Here is a 24,500-nt window from a genome sequence, read left to right as displayed (position 1 = left end):
GGCCCCAAACTGGAAATCAAGGGGATGCCCATCAATTGGGGAATGACTGAACAAGTTGTAATATATGAATGCAATGTAATAATCTTGTGCTGTAAGAAATGATGAACAGGAGGACTTCAGGAAAACCTGGAAAGATTTATATGAAACTGATGCTGAGTGAAATGAGCAGAACCAGGAGAACATTATACATAGTAATAGCCACAGTGTGTGAGGACTGTATCTGATAAACTTAGCCCTTCACAACAATGCAAGGACCTAAGACATTGCCAAAGGATACATGATGCAAAATGCCATTCACATCCAGTGAAAGAATTATAGAGTCAGAAATCAGAATGAAGCAGACTATTTTCTATTTTGTTAATGTTTTGGTTTGGTTTGGTTTTTTCATGGTTTCTCCCATTTGTTTTCATTCTTCTATGCAACATTACTAATGTGAAAATGTGTTTAATAAGAATGTACGTGTAGAACCCATATTGGATTACATGCCATCTTGAGGAGGGTGGGAGGGGGAGAAAGTTTAAAACTTATGGAAGTGCTTGTTGAAAACTGAAAACAAATAAATTAATTATAAAAAGAAAAAAAAAAAGAAAGTACCTAACCCTGAAAAAAATGTGTATTGGGAAAGAATGAAAGAATAATTGTGAGGGAGAGAGAAAAAAGTAGAGACCTATAGAATATGAGAAAAATGATACAGAAGGAAAGAAAAAGAAGAGAGGGAAGGAAAAGGGTGTTTAAAAATTTATTGCAATGTGAGCTTAACAATTTTTCTATTTCAGCCTTATGATCAATGTTACATTTTATTAACATTTAAAATTTTTTCACCCATTACATTTCCAGTCTTATAATTTTAGATTTTAAAGTTAAATATTCTTGGAATTATTTGCTTTAGCAAAGTTTTCCCGACTTCTTTCATCCCTCCCCCTTCTCTCCCACAGTAGCAAACAAAAGCCCCATTAGCTACATCATGGGATATGATGTCTTAAATGTTGAGAGCCTCTACTTCAACTGAGGGCATTCTGAGTGAGCAAAATCTAAATTGGTAATAGCCTGAAGGGTCTTTGTTTATTTTAACAGTTGCCAAGCAGTAGATATACATTACTTAGAGAGAGCAACTTCATTAATAAGTGATAAAAGAGTTCTGTCAATTCAGTGTTTCTATATCGTATTTTTAAATATTCTGTACTTGTGCACTCTAGAGAGGTCAATTGCTTTTTGAAGAGAAAGCCTCTCAGTGTGCAAAATTCTGGTGCAATTTTCAACTTGCTAGAGGGTATATCACGAACTTTTATTGAAATACAAGTGAAAAATAGCTAAAAGAAACAGTTGCTCTTCATTTACAATGATCAAGTGAAAAAAAGAGGATATTTTTAAAAGCTAATGCAGATTCCTATTAAGGAACAAAGGATGTCATTGGAATTAGACACAGGAAGGCCCTCCTAAGTCATATATTTCATTGTCTATTTGTACAGTACTCTTCCCTTCATTATATTGTCTTGTGTTTTACATCCGCTGAAATCTCAAATGTCTCAAATATATGAGAACTGTCAGAACAAAAGCCAGACAAATACTTCTCTTCCCTTTTCCCTTACCCTCTAACCTCAACGCCCACCGTAGATATGTGAGGGTCACAGTTCCTGTTCCAAATGTTTCCTCACATTTTTTTAAAAATTTGTAAAGAAAAGTAGTTCAAATCAACTTTTCTCACTATTGTTTAAGTTGCCAAGAAGTTTTGTTACATATTTATATTTGGTATGTCTCATCTGAAAAAGACCTTTAACTTGTTTCAAAAGAATATCAAATATCAAAAAGCTGGGAGAGATACAGTTGAAAACAGGACCAGATTTGTGGGGCATTTTATCTTACCTCAGCTTGTCCAAAGTCCTTTACTGGCTACAAAAACAATAAGCCAAATTAGGTTTCATAAATTTTATGTGTGTGGCCCATTTTTTTCTCTGCGTGGTGTTTAGTTTATCACAAAATAACTCAGTTATAGGACAGCTGTCTATAAATGTAGTTGTTAATGTGGATATGAGTCTGAGAGATTCTTATTTTCTATTTTCTGGAACCCCAAAAATAATCTTGATGGATTTGGAAAGAGGAATAACAGAGTTTTAAAGCATCGGGTCTATAAAGGTTTCCTTTTAAATATATATTGCCCAATTCTGCAAATCTCAACCTTCCTCTGAAATCTAAATGTAATTAGTTGCCTTACAGAGCATATAACCTATGGATAAAGATTATGAAAATTCTTCCCTTTCCACCAATAATCACATGAAGAGCAAGTATTGAGTGTGCACCTGCTATGTGGGAGGCGCTGTGCTAGGTGGTGGGGATACAAAACTAAAAACTAAAAACCCCTGTCCTCAAGGAGATTACAACATGTACATGTAGAAGTTAATACAAAGATACATTGGAAGTCATTTCAAGGGAAGGGGTGCTGAAGGTGGGGTGTGATGAATGAAGAAGCTTTAACCCTTAAGTTTATCTTGGAAGAAACCTTGGGGCTTTATTGGTTGCTTTGAGTATAAGTCATCCATATAGTTGTTCTTGTAGAATGCTAAACCAAATCTTACAATTAAGCTGCATTTTTAAAACTTAGCAAAACTTTTTAATATTTGAATATTATCCCTCTTGGTTGAAAAAGAGGATTTTAAAGAGTAATTAATCAAAGGGCAGTTAGGTGCTCAAGGGAGAGAGCATGGACCCTGAAGTCAGAAGGACCTGAATTCAAATTTGACCTCAGATACTTACTAGCCCTGTGACCCTAGGCAACTCACTTAATCCTAATTGATTCCAAAATAAGAGTAATTAATCAAGAAAACTCAATCTCTTTCAATCTTCTGTTTAAGCCAACTTATTGGGCTTTTGATTTATTTTTCCCAGTCAAAATTTACTTGAAATTTTCTTTAATATTAAAAAAAAAAACTATCTTGCCTTCTCCTTCACTATATCTTACCCCAAGTAAAGCTTCTGTTCTCAAGATAGAACAATTTGACCATGAAAACCTAAGAAAGGTTGGCATGACCATCATTCTAATTAATAATTTATTTGTTGCTTTTTGATTTTTATGTTTAACAAAGCATTGCTCCTCTCTGGAAAGCCAAAAAGAAATGCTGACTACATCACTGACAGTAAGATCTCCTACTACAGTTAAATTATCAGTGCCAGAACTTTATGAGATTCCTAATTTTGAGATTTAATTCTCCATGGTAGCATGCTTGAATCTCATTCAATCCAATGAGAGTCTGCTGTGCTAGACCTGGGTCACAGATCTGGGAATAAATGACATTCTCCCTTTCAAAAGTCAGAGCAGCCACTGTGTTCCTTTTCTCTCCCCAACTATGAGGCTTGGTTATCCATAAGTAACCAGAGGCAGCCATTGGGAAAGGGTGCCAGGTAATGGTAGGTATCAAGGAGTGCTGCTCACATTGGCTTTATGGGAATATTTTCCCAGCAGCAATGGCTTTTGAGTAACAGAATTAATTTACTGCCTGCCATGGTTTCCTTCTTTCAAGAACTTAGGAAAAATAGATTTTTTTTGTAAGCTTTTACTGTAGGCTTTAGTATATTACATATTATTCTTGGCAACAGCCTCTCTGGACTGATGTGTGCATTAGCATGAAGAGAAATCAATTCAGCCAGCAGTAATGAAGTCATATTTCTTCTGTCTTCAGCCTACAAAGCTGCCTGACAGTTGTGTCTTGTTGAACAACCTCTACAGCTGAAAAATTGATTACATAGCCTGGTGATCTGGTTCACGAATCTTCTTTGAGGATCTCAGTTCTGCTCTCAGTTTCATTCAACAGCTGTAGCTGAACTCATTAGAAACCTTCTGTTGCAGAAATGTTGCCCACAAGGCACTCAGTCAGCAGGGGGGACGAGACGACAAATTGACTGTCCTTTGGCTTCAGTACAAAGCTGAAGTCCTTGGCAAATCTCTCCTGACAGTCTTCCTGGGGAGCATCTTTACAAGCTTAAGTCAAGCAACATATGGAGCTAACATACAGTTGTTACTGCTGGCAGAAGAGGCACACCTTTTTCAGAAAGCAAAATCAGCTCATTTAAAAGGGTCTAGGTTTTATACCACTAAAGGCAACAAAACTAATTAGAAACAGATCATTGGCTATAGTGAGAAGATTTCTGCTTTCAAATCAACACCTAAATCAATAGTACCTTGAAATCAGCCTTTTCTTCTCAGTATATCTCATTAAGTTTCTACTTTTCCCTTCTATGTGTTGTCTTTAATTTTGGACTTATAGGACCACAGGTTTGGGAGTGGAATGGAGAAGTAAAGATCAGCTTGTCTAACTGCTTCCTTTTACAGAGGAGGAAACTGAGGCTTAAAGAGGTTGTCACTTTTGCAAGGTCACATCAGGAATAAGTGAAAGGAATGAAAGAAAGTGAAAAAATAAGTGAAGCCAAGTCTTCTGATTCCAAATTCAGCACCCTGTCTACTGCACCATGCTCTCTCCTTGAATATATATGTATATATATATAGTATGTATATGTATACATGTACATGTGTGTATATATATATGTATATATATGTTGTGTATGTATATTGTATGGTAGGTGTGTATATGCATATATGTACATAAATAGGTATACACACATATGCTCTGGGTAGGTTAGAGGAATATATTTGGAAATAAAAGTGATATAAAACAAAAAGTTACAATCATATACATAAGTATACTTAGTCACTCTAATATTAAAAAATAGTAAAGGGAAAAAGGCAGCTAAGTAAGATTAGCCAAGACAATATCTGAGTCTGAAAATACATGCTCTGCTTTCATAGTCACACATAGACTTTACTGTTTCTCATCACACATAGAGTTAATTGCAGTACTCCAAGCTGGAAAAGATAAAGGGATGTCTGACAAGAAGAGAAAGGCATTGCTAACAAGAACAATGTTTAAAATTTAAAAAGAGAACTGAGTTTCTCTGAAGAAATAAGTATTTTTCTTAATATTTATAATGTTTTGCATTTAGTGATCCAGGAAGAGTTGGGGAATAAATGGCTCCACTTAAACCATTTTCCTTACTGCAGAGAATAATTGACTATATATGACCTTCTCAAGGAAGAAAAGATATGACTGAAACCAAAAGTTCAAATTTTATTCTTTTAAAAAATGGATTTCACTTTAAAACTCAAGACTGAAACTTATTTCTAAGCCTCAGCATGGCATACCTAAGTTCTCCTATTTAGAAAGTTTTAATATATGCTTTCCAATGAATTGCTCCATTATATGATTACTCAATGGATACCACATTTACTCTTATGAGAAGTTAAAGGACATCATAAATAACTCCAAAGCAGGCACAAAATGGAGAATTAAGAAATCCCAGCTAAGTCCCTTTAGGGCAGGTAACTTAATATACTTTCATTTCTCCCCATCAAGTGCTCCTTGGTTCAAGAATCTTCCATGGCCCTCTATTGCCCCAAGGATAAAGTAAGAAACAGTTAAAGCCATTTATTTATCTAGCCTACCTTTCCCACTTTATTTCACATTAAGGAATAAATGTATGAATTAAAAGGCATCCATTAAGAACTTAATATATAGAAAACATTGGTGAGCCAAACAGAAAGAAAAGTAAAATATTATATGATGGCTCATCATTTTGTCTTCTATCTCCATACTGTCCCCATGCCTGGAACACACTTGCTTTATCTCTGGCTTTTGAATCATTAGCTTCTTCCAAGGCCCAAGGCAGGAGTCATGTAATAGAAGAAACTTTTCCTGAGTCCTCTAGTTGTTAAAGCCTTCTCCATTCTCCTATTATCAACTGTTATTTATATATTTACATATTGAAATCCATAGAAGAACATATGGTCCTTAAGGACAAAGAATGTTTCATTTTTTGTTTTTATATCCAGGATGCCTAACATAATGCTGGGAACATAGTAGGTAGGCACTTAATAAATTATTCTTGAAATGGACCAAATTTATAGAATCCTTTTAAAAGCATTAAAAGGGGCCTTAAAGATAAATATTTAAAAAATAAATTGAATGAGATTATTACTTCTTTGACCTCTTTAAACCCTCCTATGCCTATTTCCCAGCCAACCAGAACAGGGTTCCAAACTCCTAGCGGTCTCCTTTTAGATGTTTATCGTGAGTAATGTTTAAGATGCCCTTGTTGTGGGCTGATAAGGAAGCTGAAATGAGCAGTAAGAGTGGAACACTAGACTGAGAGCAGAAGGTTGCAAGGTTCACTATTTGAAAATAGACACACCCTTCTGGACTTTGCTCGCTTGTTTTCCTTTTTCTCTTTGAGCTAAAAAAAGGAGGAAAGTCTAAGAACTAAAATTAAGCCTGTTTTTGTTCTTTTTTTAAAAAAAGGAAATTAAACAGGGCTTGAATTAGATGATAATCTAAGATCCCCTCCAGTTTTTAACATCCTATAAATCTACAAATAGAAAAAACAGTGGCACACAAAAGTCTTGAGCCAGTAAAATCTAAGGCTGTAGATCAAATTAATGTTATATTCAAGCAACTAAATAGGTGAGAGTACATTGGAAAAACAAGATGGAGAGGAAGACATAGATTCTGATTAGCCTGTATGTGAGCCTATATTACTATTTTTAAAAGCTCACTAACCTTTCCTTAATATAGATGATGAATGGACAGTGAACAATTCTAATTTTTCACATAGAAGCAACTAAAATGTTTTCCCCCACTTTTTCCCTCAGCTCTCATCTGGAACCCGTTAAAATTTGCAGAAGTTTGCCTAGAAATACAGCCTAAAAGTTAGGGGAAAATAATTTCTGGCCTCTTGTCTTTAGAAATGCACCTTAGGGACATCAAAACTTCTTTCCCTAAAGCATCATCCAGATAATAATAATAAGGGAAAAAGTTAAAGAGGAAAAGTAATGCAAAATACTCCCAATAGTCTGTGCAAAAATGAGGACATGTGAACTCCTTCAGGGCAACGAATATTTGGTTTTTACTTTTGTATCCTAAGCACCTAGCACTCTTCCTGAACACATGGCAGGACTGGCAAGCTAACCAACTGATGGCTGCAAACTGCACTGATAAAAAACCCTAATCTGGGTCTTTCTTTTAACTTCTAGGTAATGGAAATCTTTGTCCTCTGCCAGGTTTCTAGCTTGATGGTGAGGCATTTTGCTCTTTTCAATGAGTGCTGCTGGATTGAGTTCACATTTCACCCATCTCTTGGCTTTCCAAATTTCAAGATTCTTGAAATTATATTTCTTTCCTCCAAAACATACCAGCCCTTTCACCATCAGGGAAGTTGTCAATTTAATTCAATAAATATATATGAAGTGCCTTTTATAGGCAAGGTGCTATGCTACGTAGTGGGAATAAAAGGACAAAAATGTAAAGATCCTATACACAGGTAAATATAAAGTATATACTCCCTTTCAAAGAAATTAGTTCGGTGATCAGAATCTCATTATTTCCTGACATGTACCGTTAAATTCAATGACACTGGTGTCCTGTTTCATGAATAAGATACTGTATTTCTTGGCTCTCAGTTTATCCCACATACCTAGAATGTTTTCCCTCCATTGCTCTGACTACTGACCTTCCTGGCTTCCTTTAAGTCTCAACCAAAATCCCACCTTGTACAAGAAGCCTTCCTCAATCCCTCTAAATCCCAGTGCTTTACCTCTGTTAAATATTTCCTATTTATGCTATCGTGTTCATCCTTCATTTTCAAAGAGGACCATGCCATCAGAGAAATGATGACCTGACTTCATTTTGAGTGAGGGAGGGCTGTGCAGGGAAGGTCACCAGCCTCACTTTCTCCTCCTGAGCCATTTGGATCCAGTGAACAGATACTCATCAGGATGACTGGAGATGACCCAGGATGCAAAGGGAGACCTTGACCTTTTAGACTAAGGCCTTTTCAGGTACTCACTTAAAGGGAGGTAATGCCCATTCAGTGAATAGGTCTCTTTAAGAATTAGTCAGGGAATGGCCTCTTTAAATAGAAAATAAATAAATAAATGAAGCTGAGATGGGCCTCAGGACCCTCAGGGTTGTTGTTTCAAAGACAAACAGTTACTATTGACATTTACTCTAAGCCAGGAGGGTCCAAAAACAGATATTGTATATAACTTGCTTTGCATATATTTGTTTGAATGTTGTCTCCACATTAGATGGCAAGCTCCTTGAGAGCAGCAAATATTTTTCACTCCTTTCATATCCCTAGCACTTAGCAAAGTGACTAGTAAATAGTAGGTAATTAATAAATGTTTATCGATTGATTGAGAACAAAGTCAGACAATTTAAAATGGACCAGGGCAAAATAACCCTCTTCATTGTGCTAAAACTACAATGAAGAGGGAAGGCCTTTGAAGTTATCATATGTGTCTCTTCTTTTTCCATGACTCTACCAGCTAGACCCCAAATACAGCCATGGTACTACCCTCACCTTGGAAAGTAAGATTATCTCTATTTTATGGGCAGAGAAAGAGTGGCCCATTTTTCTGCTTTGTTCAGTTGCTTTAAAAAAAGGCCAATTACAGTGCTTTATTTGATATAAAAACAAACAAATGATGAATTCAGTGGAGAAAAGGTGCCAAACTAGTTGTTTGAAAATCTATATTTCAAACAATTCTGATGCGTATTGACACAACCTTGGTGCTTCTGACCCCTGCATCTTTTTCCCCCCTTAACTGTCATTTAGCAAGATCATAAGATCATAGATTTAGAGCTGGTAGGGACCTTCAGCATCTTCTAGTCCAATGCTTCTTAAACTTTTCCCTCTCTCGACCTCTTCGGTGTTTGTTAAACTGTGGGGCATGTCCCCACCCCCAATTTATATTGTTTTACACATGAAGAAACTGAGACTCAGAGTTGTCATAGATATTGGGCCCCTAACACTAAATCTAATACTTGTTTTTGGTTTTTTGGAGGAGGAGGGGTGCTCACCTATTTTATATATATGTATATATATATATATATATATATATATATATATATATATATATATATATATATATGTATACACACACACACACACACATATATATGTGGTTTAGGAGCTTCTAGTGAAGAAACTCCCTTGAAAATTGGTAGATAAGTACTGTCTCTGATTATAGGACTGGGGTTCAGATCTCTCCTATGATGATTATTATATGGTTAACTTTAGATAACCTCCTTGAGCCCTAGTTCCTTCATCTATAAAATAAAGGAGTTTGACTAGATGACTTCTGAAATATCTTCCAGCTGTACATTTATCACCCTATAATTGAAAATCATGCTGTGATGCAGTCTTCGAGAGAGGCTAAGGGACTGACTTGTCCAACATCAAATAGCCAGGATGTGTTAGAGATGAAATGTGAACCCAGGGCTTCCTGACTCCAATACTGACACTCTCTTCACTATTCCATACTGCCTCTCCATTGTATCATGCTAAATATTGCCCATTTGGTACCTGTGAAAACTGAATCGGATTTTGGTCCCACCTTTATTTCCTTATACTTATATTTGAATTACAGTCTCTCTGAAGATGGATTTTTTTCTCCTATTGGAATTCCATTCAAGGGTATTTAAATTGTAAACAGCTTCAATCAATTTCATTCCATCTGGGAACTTAAAGCTTTCAGTTCTGCCATACAAATGACTGAGATGATACTATGTGATTCAGTGAATGAAATTAGTGTGTGGTAATATGAATATAAGAAATTATCTCAGAGGAATGGTATTTTTGTGAGTACAGGGTTAAAATGTTAGTGATCCACTAATTGTCAGTTACGAAAATTATTGATACCTCTAGTCCTATATTTATGTGATCATGCTTTTAAAGTTAAGAAAAGACTTATACAGAAGTCATTATAGCAAATCACTAGGAGGAAAATAATGGAATTAGGTTTTACTAATAAAACAAAAAAAATTGTAGACAAAAAAAATTTCTCAGAGAGTTGGTAGATGCACAATCTTCATTGTGATGATAATGGATATTAGCTTTTTCAGTCACTCTTTTTTGTAAGAAAAATAAGGGAAATAAATAATTCAGGTTTTTATGGGAAGTCATATAGGAATATGAAAATGGCAAAGCCTTTCCATACTTAAGATAAATGATTCAAATTTATGTAGTGCTCTGGCCCCTGTCTCAGCTACTATGATAAAAAAGGTCCAGTTGGGTAAAAAGCAGGAAAGTGATGGAAAAGTGAACTTTGTGGTCCTCAGCTTAGTTTTCAGGCCAGATTGCTGTGAAAGTCAGTCAGGGTAAGTGAGAATGAGAAAAAAATAGCATATGCTGTCTATGGGCATAAGTACACATATATACAACACACAACGCAGGTACCTCCCAGCTACCATATTCTCTTTTACATGTATAAAAGATGTTTATTCCATGTAAATCAAATGGAAGAATAGAACACTTCTAGTAGACTTTTTTTTGAAACCCTGGATGATGTCAATCAGGACTTAGACTATACTAGGCTTACCTCATACCTTACCCATCTCTTGGGTTTTCCTTATCTCAAGCTCCTTTTAATGTTAATGTCAGCATTATATTTCACTACTCTTCCTTTCCATGACTCCTCTGGGTTGTAAAAGCTCTTTTTCAGAATGTTATGGCTACTACTGGCAATCTACCCACAGATGAAGCTGTTTTCTAGGATAGCTGATTTCTCTACCCACTAAAAATTACTTCAGCACTCATCAATTTTAAGGGTGACAAAAGGTTGGGGGAGGGGGAAGGGGGAGAAAAAAGAGATGAAATAGAAAATGTATAAGTATTAGAGAAACTTTATCTTTTAAGTCCTAATTAAATTAGATAATATCCATATTAGACCATGTACTTCCACAAACTTTCACATTTCATAGGGAAAAATCAAAATACAATGCCAGATTTGTCTGGCATGCTATCAGTCAGAAGTTACTATTAACTAAAATATTCCTATTTTTGGAACACAATTCTATCTAGTTTGTCTGGTTAAGAGAATATATATATATGCTCATTCCCATTTGGACCATTTCGCAGATACACATTCACATGTGTGTGACTGTTTATCACCACCATCTGACCACCACTACCACCACACACACATATGCACAATACAAAGCTAAAACTTGCAATATTAAGAGGGTTTAATTCTTATCTAATTTGCAAACCCAAACTATATTTACAACGTAAAACTCAAGCAAAATTAAATCTAAATAAAATCTCTTATTGGTGTTACAGAATTTGTCCAGGAAATGAAGAAATTAATTGCTTGCACTTATATGTACTTTAAAAAGATTTATGGACAACCTTCTTCCCCCAACCTCTATGAAATATTTAAAACAAGTAATATTATTTCCATTTTACAAATGAAGGAACTGAGATTTAAAGCAATAAAGGGATTTATATAAGTGTTGTGTTTTCTAGTACTAAGACAAAGGCTCTTTCTATGGTGTCACTAATGTTTTTTTTTTTTTTTTCACACTGTGTAATCACATTGATAACAATAGTAAAAGGTGATGGAGTTCTGACTTAAGAAAACTATTATTTTTCCCATAGAGGAAAGTAGTTATAATTTTCAGGCATATAAGAAAGTTTATTCAACAGAATTAAGTTTCTTGGAGTCCTTGAATAATGATAGATTAAAGAAAACAATCTTAAAAGTCATTATAAAAATTAGGACCAGATATCAAGGAAAATTTCCAGACAGTCAGGAATGTGAGACACTAGAGTGAATGTGAGAGGTACGTATATATATATATATATATATATATATATATATATATATATATATATATATATACACATATATATATACACATATATACACACGTATGAATATATGTATAGGTAAATATATATGTAAGTACACACACACGCACATGCACATATTTGTTTGCTTGTTTATTTTTTCTCTATAGGCTTTAAAAGAGAATCATAGATTGTAAAGATACTTCAGAGATTGTCCATCCTAGGTCTACAGTATCAATAGTAGGATGAAATCTCACCTTCTCCAAATGAGAATGGTTTTTTACTATTCCTCTACATACTCCAAATCTATACATCCTTCAGGTCTTATCCAAATTCTACAACACCTCCAATTCCACCTTTTCCATAAAATCTACCCTGACTTAGGCTATGCTTAATTTTATTCCATTTTCCACTATGCAATATTGTTCTCTGTTACTATTGTCTCCCCAACGTTATTGTTAATTCTTTGAGAGTGGGAACTTTGCGTTGTTTCTGATTTCAGTGGGCAATGGATACATAGAAGTAATATTGTAGGGATTCAAAACACTTACTTGTCAATTGATGATTTCAGATCCCTTTTTGCCCTAGGACTCTAAAAAAGGAATATAAATGTTTGCAGCTTGACTGTGTTTAAACTTTGAATGCTTTTGAGGCATTTAGGTGGCACAGATAAACTTGGAGGCATGAAGACCCGAGTTTGAATTGTACCTCAGCAACTTACTAGTTGTATGGTCTTGGGCAAGTCATATAACCTCTTTCAGATTCAGTTTTCTATCTCATCAGCAAAATGAGGATAATATTATTCCCCTACTTCACAGGATTACTTTGAGCATCAGATGAAATGCATGTAAAATGCTTTGTAAACCTTAAAATGCTACCTATTTTGAAAAGACAACCTATAGTTAGTAACTGAGCCTTGGTAAAAATGTTTGTTATTTTTCTCTTCAAAGAAACATAGCCCCCATGTGCCCCATCGTTGGGTTTTCTAATTGAGTACATGCTTTATTGAGACAGTAACTCAATAGTTTTGAAAGTATATCGCTGTCTGTGGGCATATATACTCTAATGAATTCTCTCTTGCTTGCAGGTAGCATACAGAAGAAACTAAGTCAGAGTCCTTCTCTGAGCACAGGATATTATCTGAGACAAAAGGATCTTACAAAACAGAGTAGTGCTTAAAAAGAAAAAAGTCAGTGCCAATCTCTGCCAAGGAGATGTTTCACAGTTCTTTACTTCATTTACTGATCTAGAGTTAGCTGAAATCCAGCCCATTTTAAACCCTGAGAAAAAATGCTTATTGATCTTAGGCACTATGAGCTCAAATAGGATTATACGATCATGACAAGTGATCACAGAACTTTTTTTTCCAATTGCTCTTTTCATTAGAGGGAAGGGAAGGTACACAAAACAGTTTAACTTGAAGTTCTTAAATACCCCTAAAGTAATTTCCCAGATCCTTTCCATAGGAATGCATCGGGGGATAGAAGTAAATATAACAACCCTAATGTTTTAGGTCTGATCCATTTTCTCACTGTCTCTTGCTCAGTTTAAACTGCCAAGTATTTTCTTGACTTATTGATTCTCCATTATAGAGCATCTGTAACATTGTTCTCTTTTCCTGGAACAAGGGCTATAGAAATCCCCTATGACCTTTGGGAAGCTAACAGCCAAATCAGGACTGCCAGATTGAATGCTTGAAAAACCTTCAGTGCCTCCATATTGTTTAGACAACAAACTCACTTTTTTCCATTATTTTTTTCATTATCCCTTCCTTGTCTCCTAACTGATCTTGCATCCAGTCTCTTTATTCTCCAGTCATCCTTGAAACTGATATATTTGATCACAGAGCTCCCTTATTCAAAAGTCTTTTGATTCCTATGGAATAAAATTAAAACTTTATCAAATACAAACTTTAGATTGAAATGCAAGGCCCTTTACATTTAGACTCCAATCTAATTTCTAGTTTTGTTTCACACTACTATTTTTTTTCTCTTTGGTCACAATAGCTCTTGTCCTTAGACACAGTTTATTTTATTTTTTTTTCTTTTTAATTTTCAACATTCATTTCCACAAAATTTTGAGTTCCAAATTTTCTCCCCATCTCTTCTGTTCCCCTACCCCAAAACATCATGCACTCCAATTACCCCTTCCCCCGATCTGCCCTCCCTTCTATCATACCCTTCCCTTCCCTTATCCCCATCTTTCTTTTCTTGTAAGGCAAGATAGATTTCTGTATCCCATTACCTGTATTTCTTATTTCCCAGTTGTATGCAAAAACAATTCTCAATATTCGTTCCTAAAACTTTGAGTTCCAACTTCTCTCCCTTCCTCCCTCCCCACCCATCCCCACTAAGAAGGCAAGCAATTCAGTATAGGCTATTTATGTGTAGTTTTGCAAAAGACTTCCATAATGGTCATGTTGTGTAAGACTAACTATATTTCCTCCATCCTATCCTGCCCCCTCATTTATTCTATTCTCTCTTTTGACCTTGTCCCTGCCCAAGAGTGTTGATTTCTAATTGCTCCCTCCTCCCATTAGCATGCCTTCCATCATCTCCCCATCCCACTTCTCTCCTTCTCCCCCACTTTCCTGTAGTATAAGATAAATTTTCATACCCAATTGAGTGTGCATTTTATTCCTTCCTTAGACCAAATCACACGACTATTTTTGCAAATCATTTTTTCCAAATCATTTTTTCTAAGCAAACCTTATTACCTACCGTTCCCTGACCACGGACAAATCAAACAAAACATTCCTTTTGCACACATCACCATATAGTCTTGTCATGATATAATGGCCATTCCCTTATTCCTGCCACTTATCTGCTTATTTCAATCCTTCCTTTCCCTCAAGTTCTATTGCTATTTTCTCTATGAAACATGTCCTAATTCCCTACAACTAGAAATGAATCATCCTTCTTTGAGCCTTTTATACCATTCTGTTTGACTTTTCTGGATTTCTTGTAGGCGAACTTTTGTGGTAGTCATTGATCTACAAGGCTTATCCATGTAGAAAGTTATGACCTCCAGGAGAGAAAGGACTGAGTAATTTTTCATCTTGTATTCCAAAAGCCTAGTACAGTTCATTCGACTGATTCTGAGTAATATATAAATATTAATTGTTGATATAATATATTGGTATAATATATTATGTTGATATAATATATTGATATATTATTATAAATAATAACATAAATATTATTGTTGAATTGGATTGGATTCTGCACTCCAGTCCTGAGTTGTGGTCCCCCTAAAGTTGGGCACAATCTAACAATTCAATTTTGCAAACATTGAGTGTAACTTAGTATGCCTGATTTTTGAAATAGGTGCTCACTGCCTTGATCAAAAATTGTGGGAATCTTTTTGAAACCACTGTTTCCTAACCCCAAAATATAGTCCTTAGGATAGGGGAAGTTAGATAGTAACTATAGGTAAGCTGCCCAATGAATCTGAAGGATATGTTAAAGACAAAAATAAAATTTAAAAGCAATGTAATTTTTCAAAGAGAAGATTCAACATACCGCTTTTATACTTTCCTTAGGAGAATAATTGGGGCTCAGTGCTCATTAATCAAAAAATGCACTACTGTGAATTTGCATAGAGAAGTGAGATTAGTATTCCTGTGAGGAAAAAACCACAGGAATAAGACATAGAGTATCATTTCTCCTTAAATGAAATGTTACCCTTGTGGCATCACTGTTTAACTAAAATTGGGTTTTAAAAATTCTTAATTAAATGCTAGATGTAAAAAAGAAAAATGTGAGGACATCTTATTGCTTATAGAATTATACAAATTTTAACACTGAAAAAACACAAAGATCATTGAACTAAACTAGGGCATTTGGAAAGCCATACATCTCTTCCTAGTACCTAAAATATTCACTGGAACAAAGGCATATTCATTTCAATTCTTGGCTTCTGAAAATAAGGTCTATAGCTGTAGCAGATGACCAAATGAATAATTTCTTTGCAGTAGCTCTTAAAAATCTCAACTTAAAATCAATAGTTTAAAGCAAGGTAGGCTTCTCAGAGAAAATGCATTCATAAGAAGAGATGCTTTTTTCCCTTCTTCCATTTTAACTTCCTCATAGTGATTTCCACTTCTTACAGCTTATGGAAAGAAGTAGGGGGAGGGTTCTTTCTCCCTATATCTTCCATGAAAGTGGCTAACTGCACTCCCATTAGAATGCAGGGTGTAATATGGAGTCATTGATTCTGGCTATGTCATTTAGAAATGTGTCTAAATTTCATTAAACGTTGTTTAGTCATTTTTCAGTCATGTCTCACTCTTTCTGATCCAATTTGGGGTTTTCTTGGCAAGGATGCTGGAGTGGTTTGCCATTTCCTTCTCCAGCTCATTTTACAGATAAAGAACTGAGGCAAACACAATTAAATGACTTGCCCAGGGTCGTACAGCTAATAAGTGTCTAAGGCCAGATTTGAACTCAGGAAGATGAATCTTTCTGATTCCAGGCTTGGTGTTTCACCAACTGTGCCACTCATTAAATTTGGGCTAGGCCTAAATGAGGAGTGTGTACATGAGTATGATGAGATGACAAGGGGAATGTGAGGCGTAAGAAGCCAATATGGTCCTGCTGACGATCACATAGCTTGTATGTATCAGAGGCAGAACATAAACTCAAGACTTATTCATTCTAAAGTCAGACTCTATCCATGTACTATCAGGACTTAGCTTGCTTCTAAAGGCTTACAATATTAAATGTGTATGAGGCTTACATTATTTACCATCTAATGAGTCCTTTAAAATATAGGACCTATTTGGAGCAAGTCTGTTTAGCTCCTATCTTTTTGGTCATCAGTAACAAGTCAATGACAATATTCTATAGAGTAGGGTTGGCATAGCCTGAAGCCAATTGGTATTTTGGGGAGAACAGTCCAGTTGTGGGCAAAACTATACTTTCTGCACCCTTTTTAGGGAGATCTGAAAGGAAGCAGCAGTGTCTTACTACTGTGGTGGACAGAGTGCTTTGTGAGCTCTGTGCCTTTGTGCAAGTAGGTTTACTTCTGTGTCCCTCAATTTACTCATCTTTAGAAGAAAAATAATAATATTCTACCAAACTTAAAGGGCTGTGTTGAGGCATGTCATATGTAAATATGACTTATTATTAGTATTACATCATCATTATTGTAAACTCTAAATAGAATTGGTTAAATTTGTCTAGATAGTTTCATAAAAAATATCCCAACTCTGATCCAGAGATAAAAACTTGAGTGAGAACTCTGGGAGAGCTCTTTATCATTGTTTGCCTGTCTTGGAACATATTATGAATCTTACCTTCCTCAGCGTTTGTCCTCTACAGGCCTTCTCAGATGTGGGCTTCTCACAATCATCCAAAACTTTCTCCCAATAAGGCATTGTACTTAAAGTAATCCAAGGATAGCTTTAAATCTTAAAAATAATGATGGGCATATATGGCCATCAAGTCCCTGCCAGCTTCCTATATTTCCTATCTGTTTGCTCACCTATGAAATGAAGGAATGGGACAAGATAATCTTAAAGGTCTTTTCCAGTTCTATAGCTACAATATCTTAAACTGCACAGGGTTAAATATAGATCTGGTGAGTTGCCTAAATCAAAAAGACTTTTCCTCCAGAATGAATTGACCTAATGTTCCAATTGTTTGTGAATTAGTTAGACACAGCTGCCTCCCCCACCCCAATTTCTCTGATCATTAACTTGGCTTAGAAATGAAAGATGCTATGTTTCCTACTTACCACACAGGGTAATGGTTTTAAGTAATCATCAATTATTTTATAAGGTACTCTGAAAAATATAGTGGCCTATCCAAGGAGTATACAATAGAAATAATTTCATGACAAATGAAGGTCCAGATACACTATAGGGATCTTGCAGTACTGAGCCATGTACCAAGAATTTTCTAGGAGTAGTGGATTAATCTTCATGGAGAAAAGATGAAATTCAAAAGACTAAAAATTCTAGGAGGCTAGAAGGTATGGATGGGAGGGAGACACATCCTTCTGAACATTTAATCATTTCCCACTTTTTTCTTTAAAAAAATAAATCCTCATTATCCATAATGTACATGTTATAAACAACTGAGACAAACAGGAGCTGAATCAGGAGCTGACTAATAAACATAAATTACAGAATATCCATAAAAGTGGCCTGGGATCATTTTCTAGTTCTCACAACAATGTTGCTTCTCTGTAAACATTAGTATACAAATTTAGAAACACTTAATAAAATGTCAACTGAAATAGCAGAAAGATGGTTTGACTGAAAGGTACCTAAGTAGCTCCCCAGGCACTTTTCTTAGACTTTCAAACAGGCCTTTTGGGAGAAGGAGAGCCAGGGTGTCCTCTCAATGTATAATGTGTTCATAAATGGAGAAGTGGTCAAGGAGATGGCATACAAGTTTTGTCTAGGACTATATCAAAGTTTTGTCCCTGGACTTGTGCATGTGTGTGTGTGTGTTCATCCTCCATTGCCAAAGAAGACCATGCCATCAAAAAAATGAAGACATGACTTGCACTTGACTTTGTTCTGAGTGAGGTAGGGCTGTGCAGGTCACCAGCCTCACTTCTTCTGCAGAGCCATCTGAATCCAGTGACCAGATATTCATCAGGATGACTGGAGATGACCCAGGATGAGGCAATTGGGGTTAAGTGACTTGCTATTGAGTCTCAAGTGACTGAGGTGAGATTGGAACTCAAGTCCTCCTGACTCCTGCACTGGTGCTCTGTCCACTGCACCACCTAGCTGCCCCTGTCCCTGGACTTAGCGTCACTACCAAAGTAGATCCCAAATGCTTTTTCATTCATTTAGAATAGATCCAGTTACCAGTGAGAAAATAAGGTGTGTTCTCCTGAACAGGGAACAGCTTGCTGAGACTGCTTAATTGTAGGGGAGATTTAGGGAAAAAATATAGATAAATATTGAGATTAGCTATACTCCAAAGAGGTAAGGAGGTGATATTTACTGATCAATTATAGATTCTGAATAAGAGGACAAAGTGAATAAAAATGGCAACATCCCTCAGATTTATTTGAAGTCAACCCTTGAACTTCCTTTTTATATCAAGGTCAAATAATTAACAAAAAATATATTATTTCTTTATTTATCATACATCCATATGGAGAAGGGGCAACTATCACTGCCTATTGCCACCCACAGGGTAAGCAAGCCAGTCTAGGAGTAAGGCACCCTGAGGGAGAGACGGGAAGGGTCATGTGCACGAGAAGTCAAATCACACCACCTCAATTGCCATTTCCTCTCAGACTCTGATGGAGATGACCTAAAGCCTACAAATTCTAAGAATACCAATGTCCCCCAGACCATAGGCACTGCTTTCAGTCTAGTGTACACCATCCTCATTCAGGATTATCTCCACATATGTGGAAATGCTACCTGCCTTGGTATTATCACATGGGTCCATAGAAAAACTGGAGATTTTTCTATCAGTGGAAATAATATTTTAAAAGATATACTATCACGTGCTTTGCCACTGAATCCTAAGTAACACAGGGGACTTCCATATGATTTGCATCTAAAAACTCTTATATGTGTTGTCCCCCACATTAGAATGTGACCTAGGATTGTCTGGAGCTTCTTTTTTGTTTTCCCAATACACAGAACAAGGTGTTACTAAATGATTTTTCATTCATTCATACAGTCATAATAGCAGGAAGAAACAGAGAAGAATCATTTGTATACAACTCACACAGGTTATTCGCAAAGAAAAACAACCGAACAACTCATATTGACATCACAGAATTGTAGAGGTGGAAGGAACTTCAACTCCTTTTTGCAGATTAGCAAACTGAGACCTAGATAAATTAAGTGGCATGCCTAAAGTTTCACAGAAAATTAATAATAGCTAATAATTACTAATAAAAATTAGTATTTATAATGAGCTTTACAAATAATATTTCATTTTATGTTCAGAACAACCCTGGAAGATAGGTGTTATCATTAACCCTATTTTATAGATGAGAATACTGAAGCAGATAACACTTGAGGATCTGGATCTGAAGCTGAATTTGAACTCAGGTCTTTCTGACTTCAGGTCCAGTGCTCTGTTCACCATGCTACCCAGGCACCTCAGTTAGTGGCAAAAATTGGCCTAGAACTTAGGTTTCAGTATTTTCAAATCTTATTGTTTTATACTATATACCATGCTTCCATTTTTTTCTCTCATATTTCCTTTTCAGAATTTCTGAGCAATAGCCATAAAAGTTTAAATGGTTGAAGCAAATGCTAATAATTCAATTCCTACAGTAGGACAAAAATTGCATAGTAGAAGAAATGAATGCTTCCCATTTTGTGGTTAAGCTATTAAATTTAATATGAATTCCTTTCATTTTACTTGGACATTGCAAATTGGAATGTGATGACAAATCAGGAGGTTTTTTTCCTATTTCTTGAAACTCCCTACAGCAGATTAGAAGAAGGGAAGAATCAAGTGGTCCTTCTCTCCTTTTATTATTCCAATGGTTTCCAAAATTAATACTTTGAAGAGGCATTCATTCAGTTAGAATTTCAGCTCATTTTCAGATACTTTAAGTAACAGATCCTATATTAACCAGTCAATCAATACCCAACAAGAATTTATTAAGTGCTAACTATACCAGGCATACATAAAAAAAATAAAAGACCCTCCCCTTAAGAATGCAATATTCCATTGAAGAAGAAACACATATAGGAATAGGGGAGGAACAGTTTCAATTTCCTGATTCTAAATTGTGTCATGTGGATTTTCTGAGACTCTTTAGCATAAGAAACTGGGAGAGACACTTGAGGGGACAACTCCCCAAGCCACTAAAGAGCCACCTTACATTTGAGACTATGGGCTTTGCCAAAAAACCATCCTGATTTCCTGGGTATAGTAAATATTTAACATTTGGCCTGGCTATGGGATACTTGACCTTTGACTAAACCCCAGAAGATGTGAAACTAACTCTAAAGCTGTTTCTATCCCCTAATCTCTTTGAGATGTGTGAACACCTTCCCTGATGGAATTAAAAGGAGAAACCAAATTGGACAAACAAAAATTAGACATACTTTTGCAAATTTTTAAGTAGGTAAGTCCTCGAGAGAAGAGTTCAGTTCAAGAGAGTTCCTAGCCAGGAGTCAGAAGTGGAGAAAGAATCTGGCACCTGGGAATGAAGAGCTCAGAGGGGAATAGAGAGCAGGGTTTCTCTCTATTTCCCTTCAATCACCCATTAGACATGCTACTTAAAAGTAAAATGACTCAGTTCATAGGGGACATCACATCTAGCAGGAAATCTACAACTATATAGGTATTCCAGTCAAAAAGGGATACAAAGATAGTTACCCAACAAAAGAAGCATCTTTGTGAAATGACACCCCTGACAGAAAAGAAGAAAGGGCTATGAAGAGGAACAGACCTTGGGAATTCTGCTGAACAATGTAGCCAACAGACACAGTACGTAGATGGGGAGCTGAGTGAGGACTCTAGGAAGAAAGGTTACTTGGATTCTGTATTGCCAGGAGTGTAAGTTGCCTTGGTCACATATATTTATTGCATTCCACTTTTATGCCCACTCTTTTAATGGAGGCTGTGTGTATTTGTGGGAGAGTATGTCTCAGGTTTGTGAGGAGGTAATATTTTATAACTCCTGTGCTGACAAGGCTGTTTTAGTAAATTAGTTTGCTAAGAGACAGTTTGCTAAGAGACTATTGATGCAAATGATATCAATGGGGGCTCTTGAACTTTAGTTTTAGAACTGCAGACACAAAGGGTAGGTACCACTATCCCTCCTAGAACCTGTAGAAGTAGTAGTCACCCTCAGACGATGCAACCTTAATGAAAGTTGGTGGTATATACTCAAGGTAGATATATTATAGAAGTATTCTGGGCACAGAAGGGTAGTTCCAAATTCCTGGAGTTCCATGGTCTTGAACCAAACCTCCTGGAGAGAAGGAGTTTCAGAACATGCCAATTTCCTGAGCCAAGCAGGAACTGGAGCCAAGGAGCGCTAGGGAACAGAGCCATGATTTGTAAGAGCAAACCTAGGCTTTGCCCTTCACTCATATTAGAAGTTCTAATTTTTTTTCCTACTGTGTTCTTTTCCTTTTTAAGAGGTTTCCAACCAAGTCAGTATTATGTCTAAAAGACTGTATAGATACGTGGTGTGATGAGGTTGACTGGAAGAGTTTCTTGACTTTCAAGAAAATTCAGATGCTTTATAGTCTTATAAGCTTATGGAGCTTACTGCAAAGGTTCCCTATAACTGTGGAGACCCATCAGAGAAGGGAGGAGGATTTTTTTGGACTCTTCATTAGCTCAGATGCTAACCAACTCAATTTCATCAAACTATTAATCTCTTGTATTCTACTCAGTATCTTTCTGTTTAATATTTTTGGTCTGGCTAAATAAAGCCCATATCATAATCTGTCTTGTTAGTCTGAATACTTGCTTAGGGGTTTAAGACAACTTTACATTTTCTGTAGAATAAAGATACATTTTGGTGCCCTGAGGAGAAAATAAGAATAAGGGAATATAAAGCCAAATCTGAGTTTGTCAAGGGAAACAGGTGAGAGTATGAATCAAGAGGAGTGGGAAGCCTCCAACATTGAAGCAAGGCAATGGTAAACTTGGAGATTCAGTTCTAAGCAATAGGTTACATGCCCATGTACCATAACATACTCTCTACAAGTCTATAAACTCTGTGAGAGAAGCAGTCATGCCTTATCTTTCTGTCTCTCTAACATTTAGCATAGTGGTTTGTACACAGTAGATACTTAAGAAATGTTTCCTGAATTCAATCAGGGTAGGGGCTGGGGGAAAAAGAGAGTTTCTTACAACTATGCAAAAATGTTTTTCAACTTAGTATATCTCCTTCACACAGAAAACATTTAAGCCTCTTGCTGGTATAAACATTTTTTTCATTAATCTGGCTCATTCATGATTTTTCTTTTTTTATTTGATTCCTTTAAAAATATCTTAAAGAATTAAATTGTCATTCAATCTTTTCAGTTATTTCTGACTCGTGATCCCATTTGGGGTTTTCTTGGCAAAGAAACTGAAGTGGTTTGATATTTCTTTCTCCAGCTAATTTTATAGATGAGGAAACTGAGGCAAATGGGGTTAAGTGACTTGCCCAGGGTCACACAGATAGTAAATGTTTGAGGCTGCATTTAAACTGAGGTCTTCCTGGCTCCAGGCCCAAAGGCTTTGAAACCTCCAACAAAAGAGTTGGGAGGGGAGCAAGGTGGATCTCCTGACTGTGTCACTTAACTGCTCATAAAATTAAATATCCCCAAATAATTCACGTACCCACAGTCAGGTTCATTCGTGTCCTAAAGTCAAGAAAAGCATAATAACAATTTCATAAGCACCTCAACTTAGTCAAATTACATATTACAGAAGTAAAGATAGCAGTAACTATGAACATTTTCATCCACACAGTGATAAATACAATTAGAAAGATGATGTATCCCCGTGCAATTGTGAACATAGCACTGTTAGAATGCACATAGCCCTTTTCAAGCCCATAGTGTCTTGGGTATGCTAGGTTTACACAAAACATTTAAGGCAAAACTTATTCTTAATCTCATGACCTTCCAGCTATTTGAAATAGAAGCTTACTAATGTATGGTGTCCCTCCCCTCGACTCCAGACAGAAGAATAAGTCCTGCATAAGCAGGCAGTGATGAATTATGTGAGTAAAGTGAGAAAAAATACATACACACACACACACACACAAATACTTCTTGCTAACAGAGCAGAAGGCATAAACACCTACCTTTGAATGACCATCAAAACTGGCATAGAAGTTGGAATATGCAAGGTGTCGTTTTGTTTCAGGAAGACCTGAGAAAAGGCCAGAAGACAGCAGCAAGAGGAAAAGCGCATTTACCGGACTTTTATGTGCAATGCTTGACTAGACTGAAATTAATGAGGTTATAAGGAAAGATTCTGGAAGTAGCATGGTACATAGAGATATGGAATAGAGGAACTGAGTTAAAATCTTATTTCTGTCATTGGGTAATTTTTAAAAGTCATGCCCAGTCCTTTTTTTACCTGTAAAATGATGAACTAGAAAATCTCAGAGGCCCTTTCAACTCTAAATCTATAATTATGATACCTTTCTATTCCAAACCTTTGATAATGGTAAGATAGACAGCAATTCTGTCTTTTTTACCCTGTGGAATTGTAAAGTAAAGGCACCCATTTCCTTCTTATTTCTACTGCTTGCAGCTAGATGATACCATATCCTGTAGCACCACCCAACAATCATCTCTTCTGTGGTTCTGTCTCCCTGTGCCACTTGAATGACCCATGATTTCTAGACCAGGCATATGGTATTGGAATTCAGTTATGAGAGTATCAAATGTATTCTTTTACCTGTAAATGTGAGGATTATTGTTCAAAATTATATTCCCCATCCAGAAAGGCAATCTTTCTTGGTTTTATTTTTTAAATTGAGCTAGAGATTTATTGAATATATGTTTCCAAGTCTTAATTAAATACCTATATTCCTTCTCTTTTATAAATCTGTATCTCTTATGGAGTGAGATTTGACTTACCATGATGCTCTATTAGCCAGCTGATGAACACCTAGAGAGTTTTTGACTGGAAAGACAATCCTTTTCTAGAACATTGTCATCATCTTGGCCCTCACTCCCACCTGTACATAAAATGTCACATTCATCCCACAGGGTTCTAATCAGATATGCCCCCCACCCCAATTAGAGGTATAAATTTTGATTTGTGTTATAACAGAACTATGGTTTCCTTGTGGTTTTGATTCAGTATAAAGTCTTTTAAAAAATTCCTGGTAACAAGAAGAACTTCAAATATATCTGGGAATAACCTATA

General features: G+C 36.0%; 1 protein-coding gene across 9 annotated transcripts in view; it reads right to left on the bottom strand.

Moving 5' to 3' along the window:
- The window catches only part of PIEZO2 (piezo type mechanosensitive ion channel component 2), a 533,986-nt gene that overhangs the window by 450,130 nt on the left and 59,356 nt on the right, over nt 1-24,500 (bottom strand). The window lies entirely within an intron of this gene.

The sequence above is a fragment of the Notamacropus eugenii genome, chromosome 4 (assembly GCF_028372415.1).
Source record: "Notamacropus eugenii isolate mMacEug1 chromosome 4, mMacEug1.pri_v2, whole genome shotgun sequence".
NCBI lineage: Eukaryota > Metazoa > Chordata > Mammalia > Diprotodontia > Macropodidae > Notamacropus > Notamacropus eugenii.
Note: the sequence above shows the minus strand (reverse complement) of the source record. Positions and strands in the feature narration are given on the sequence as shown.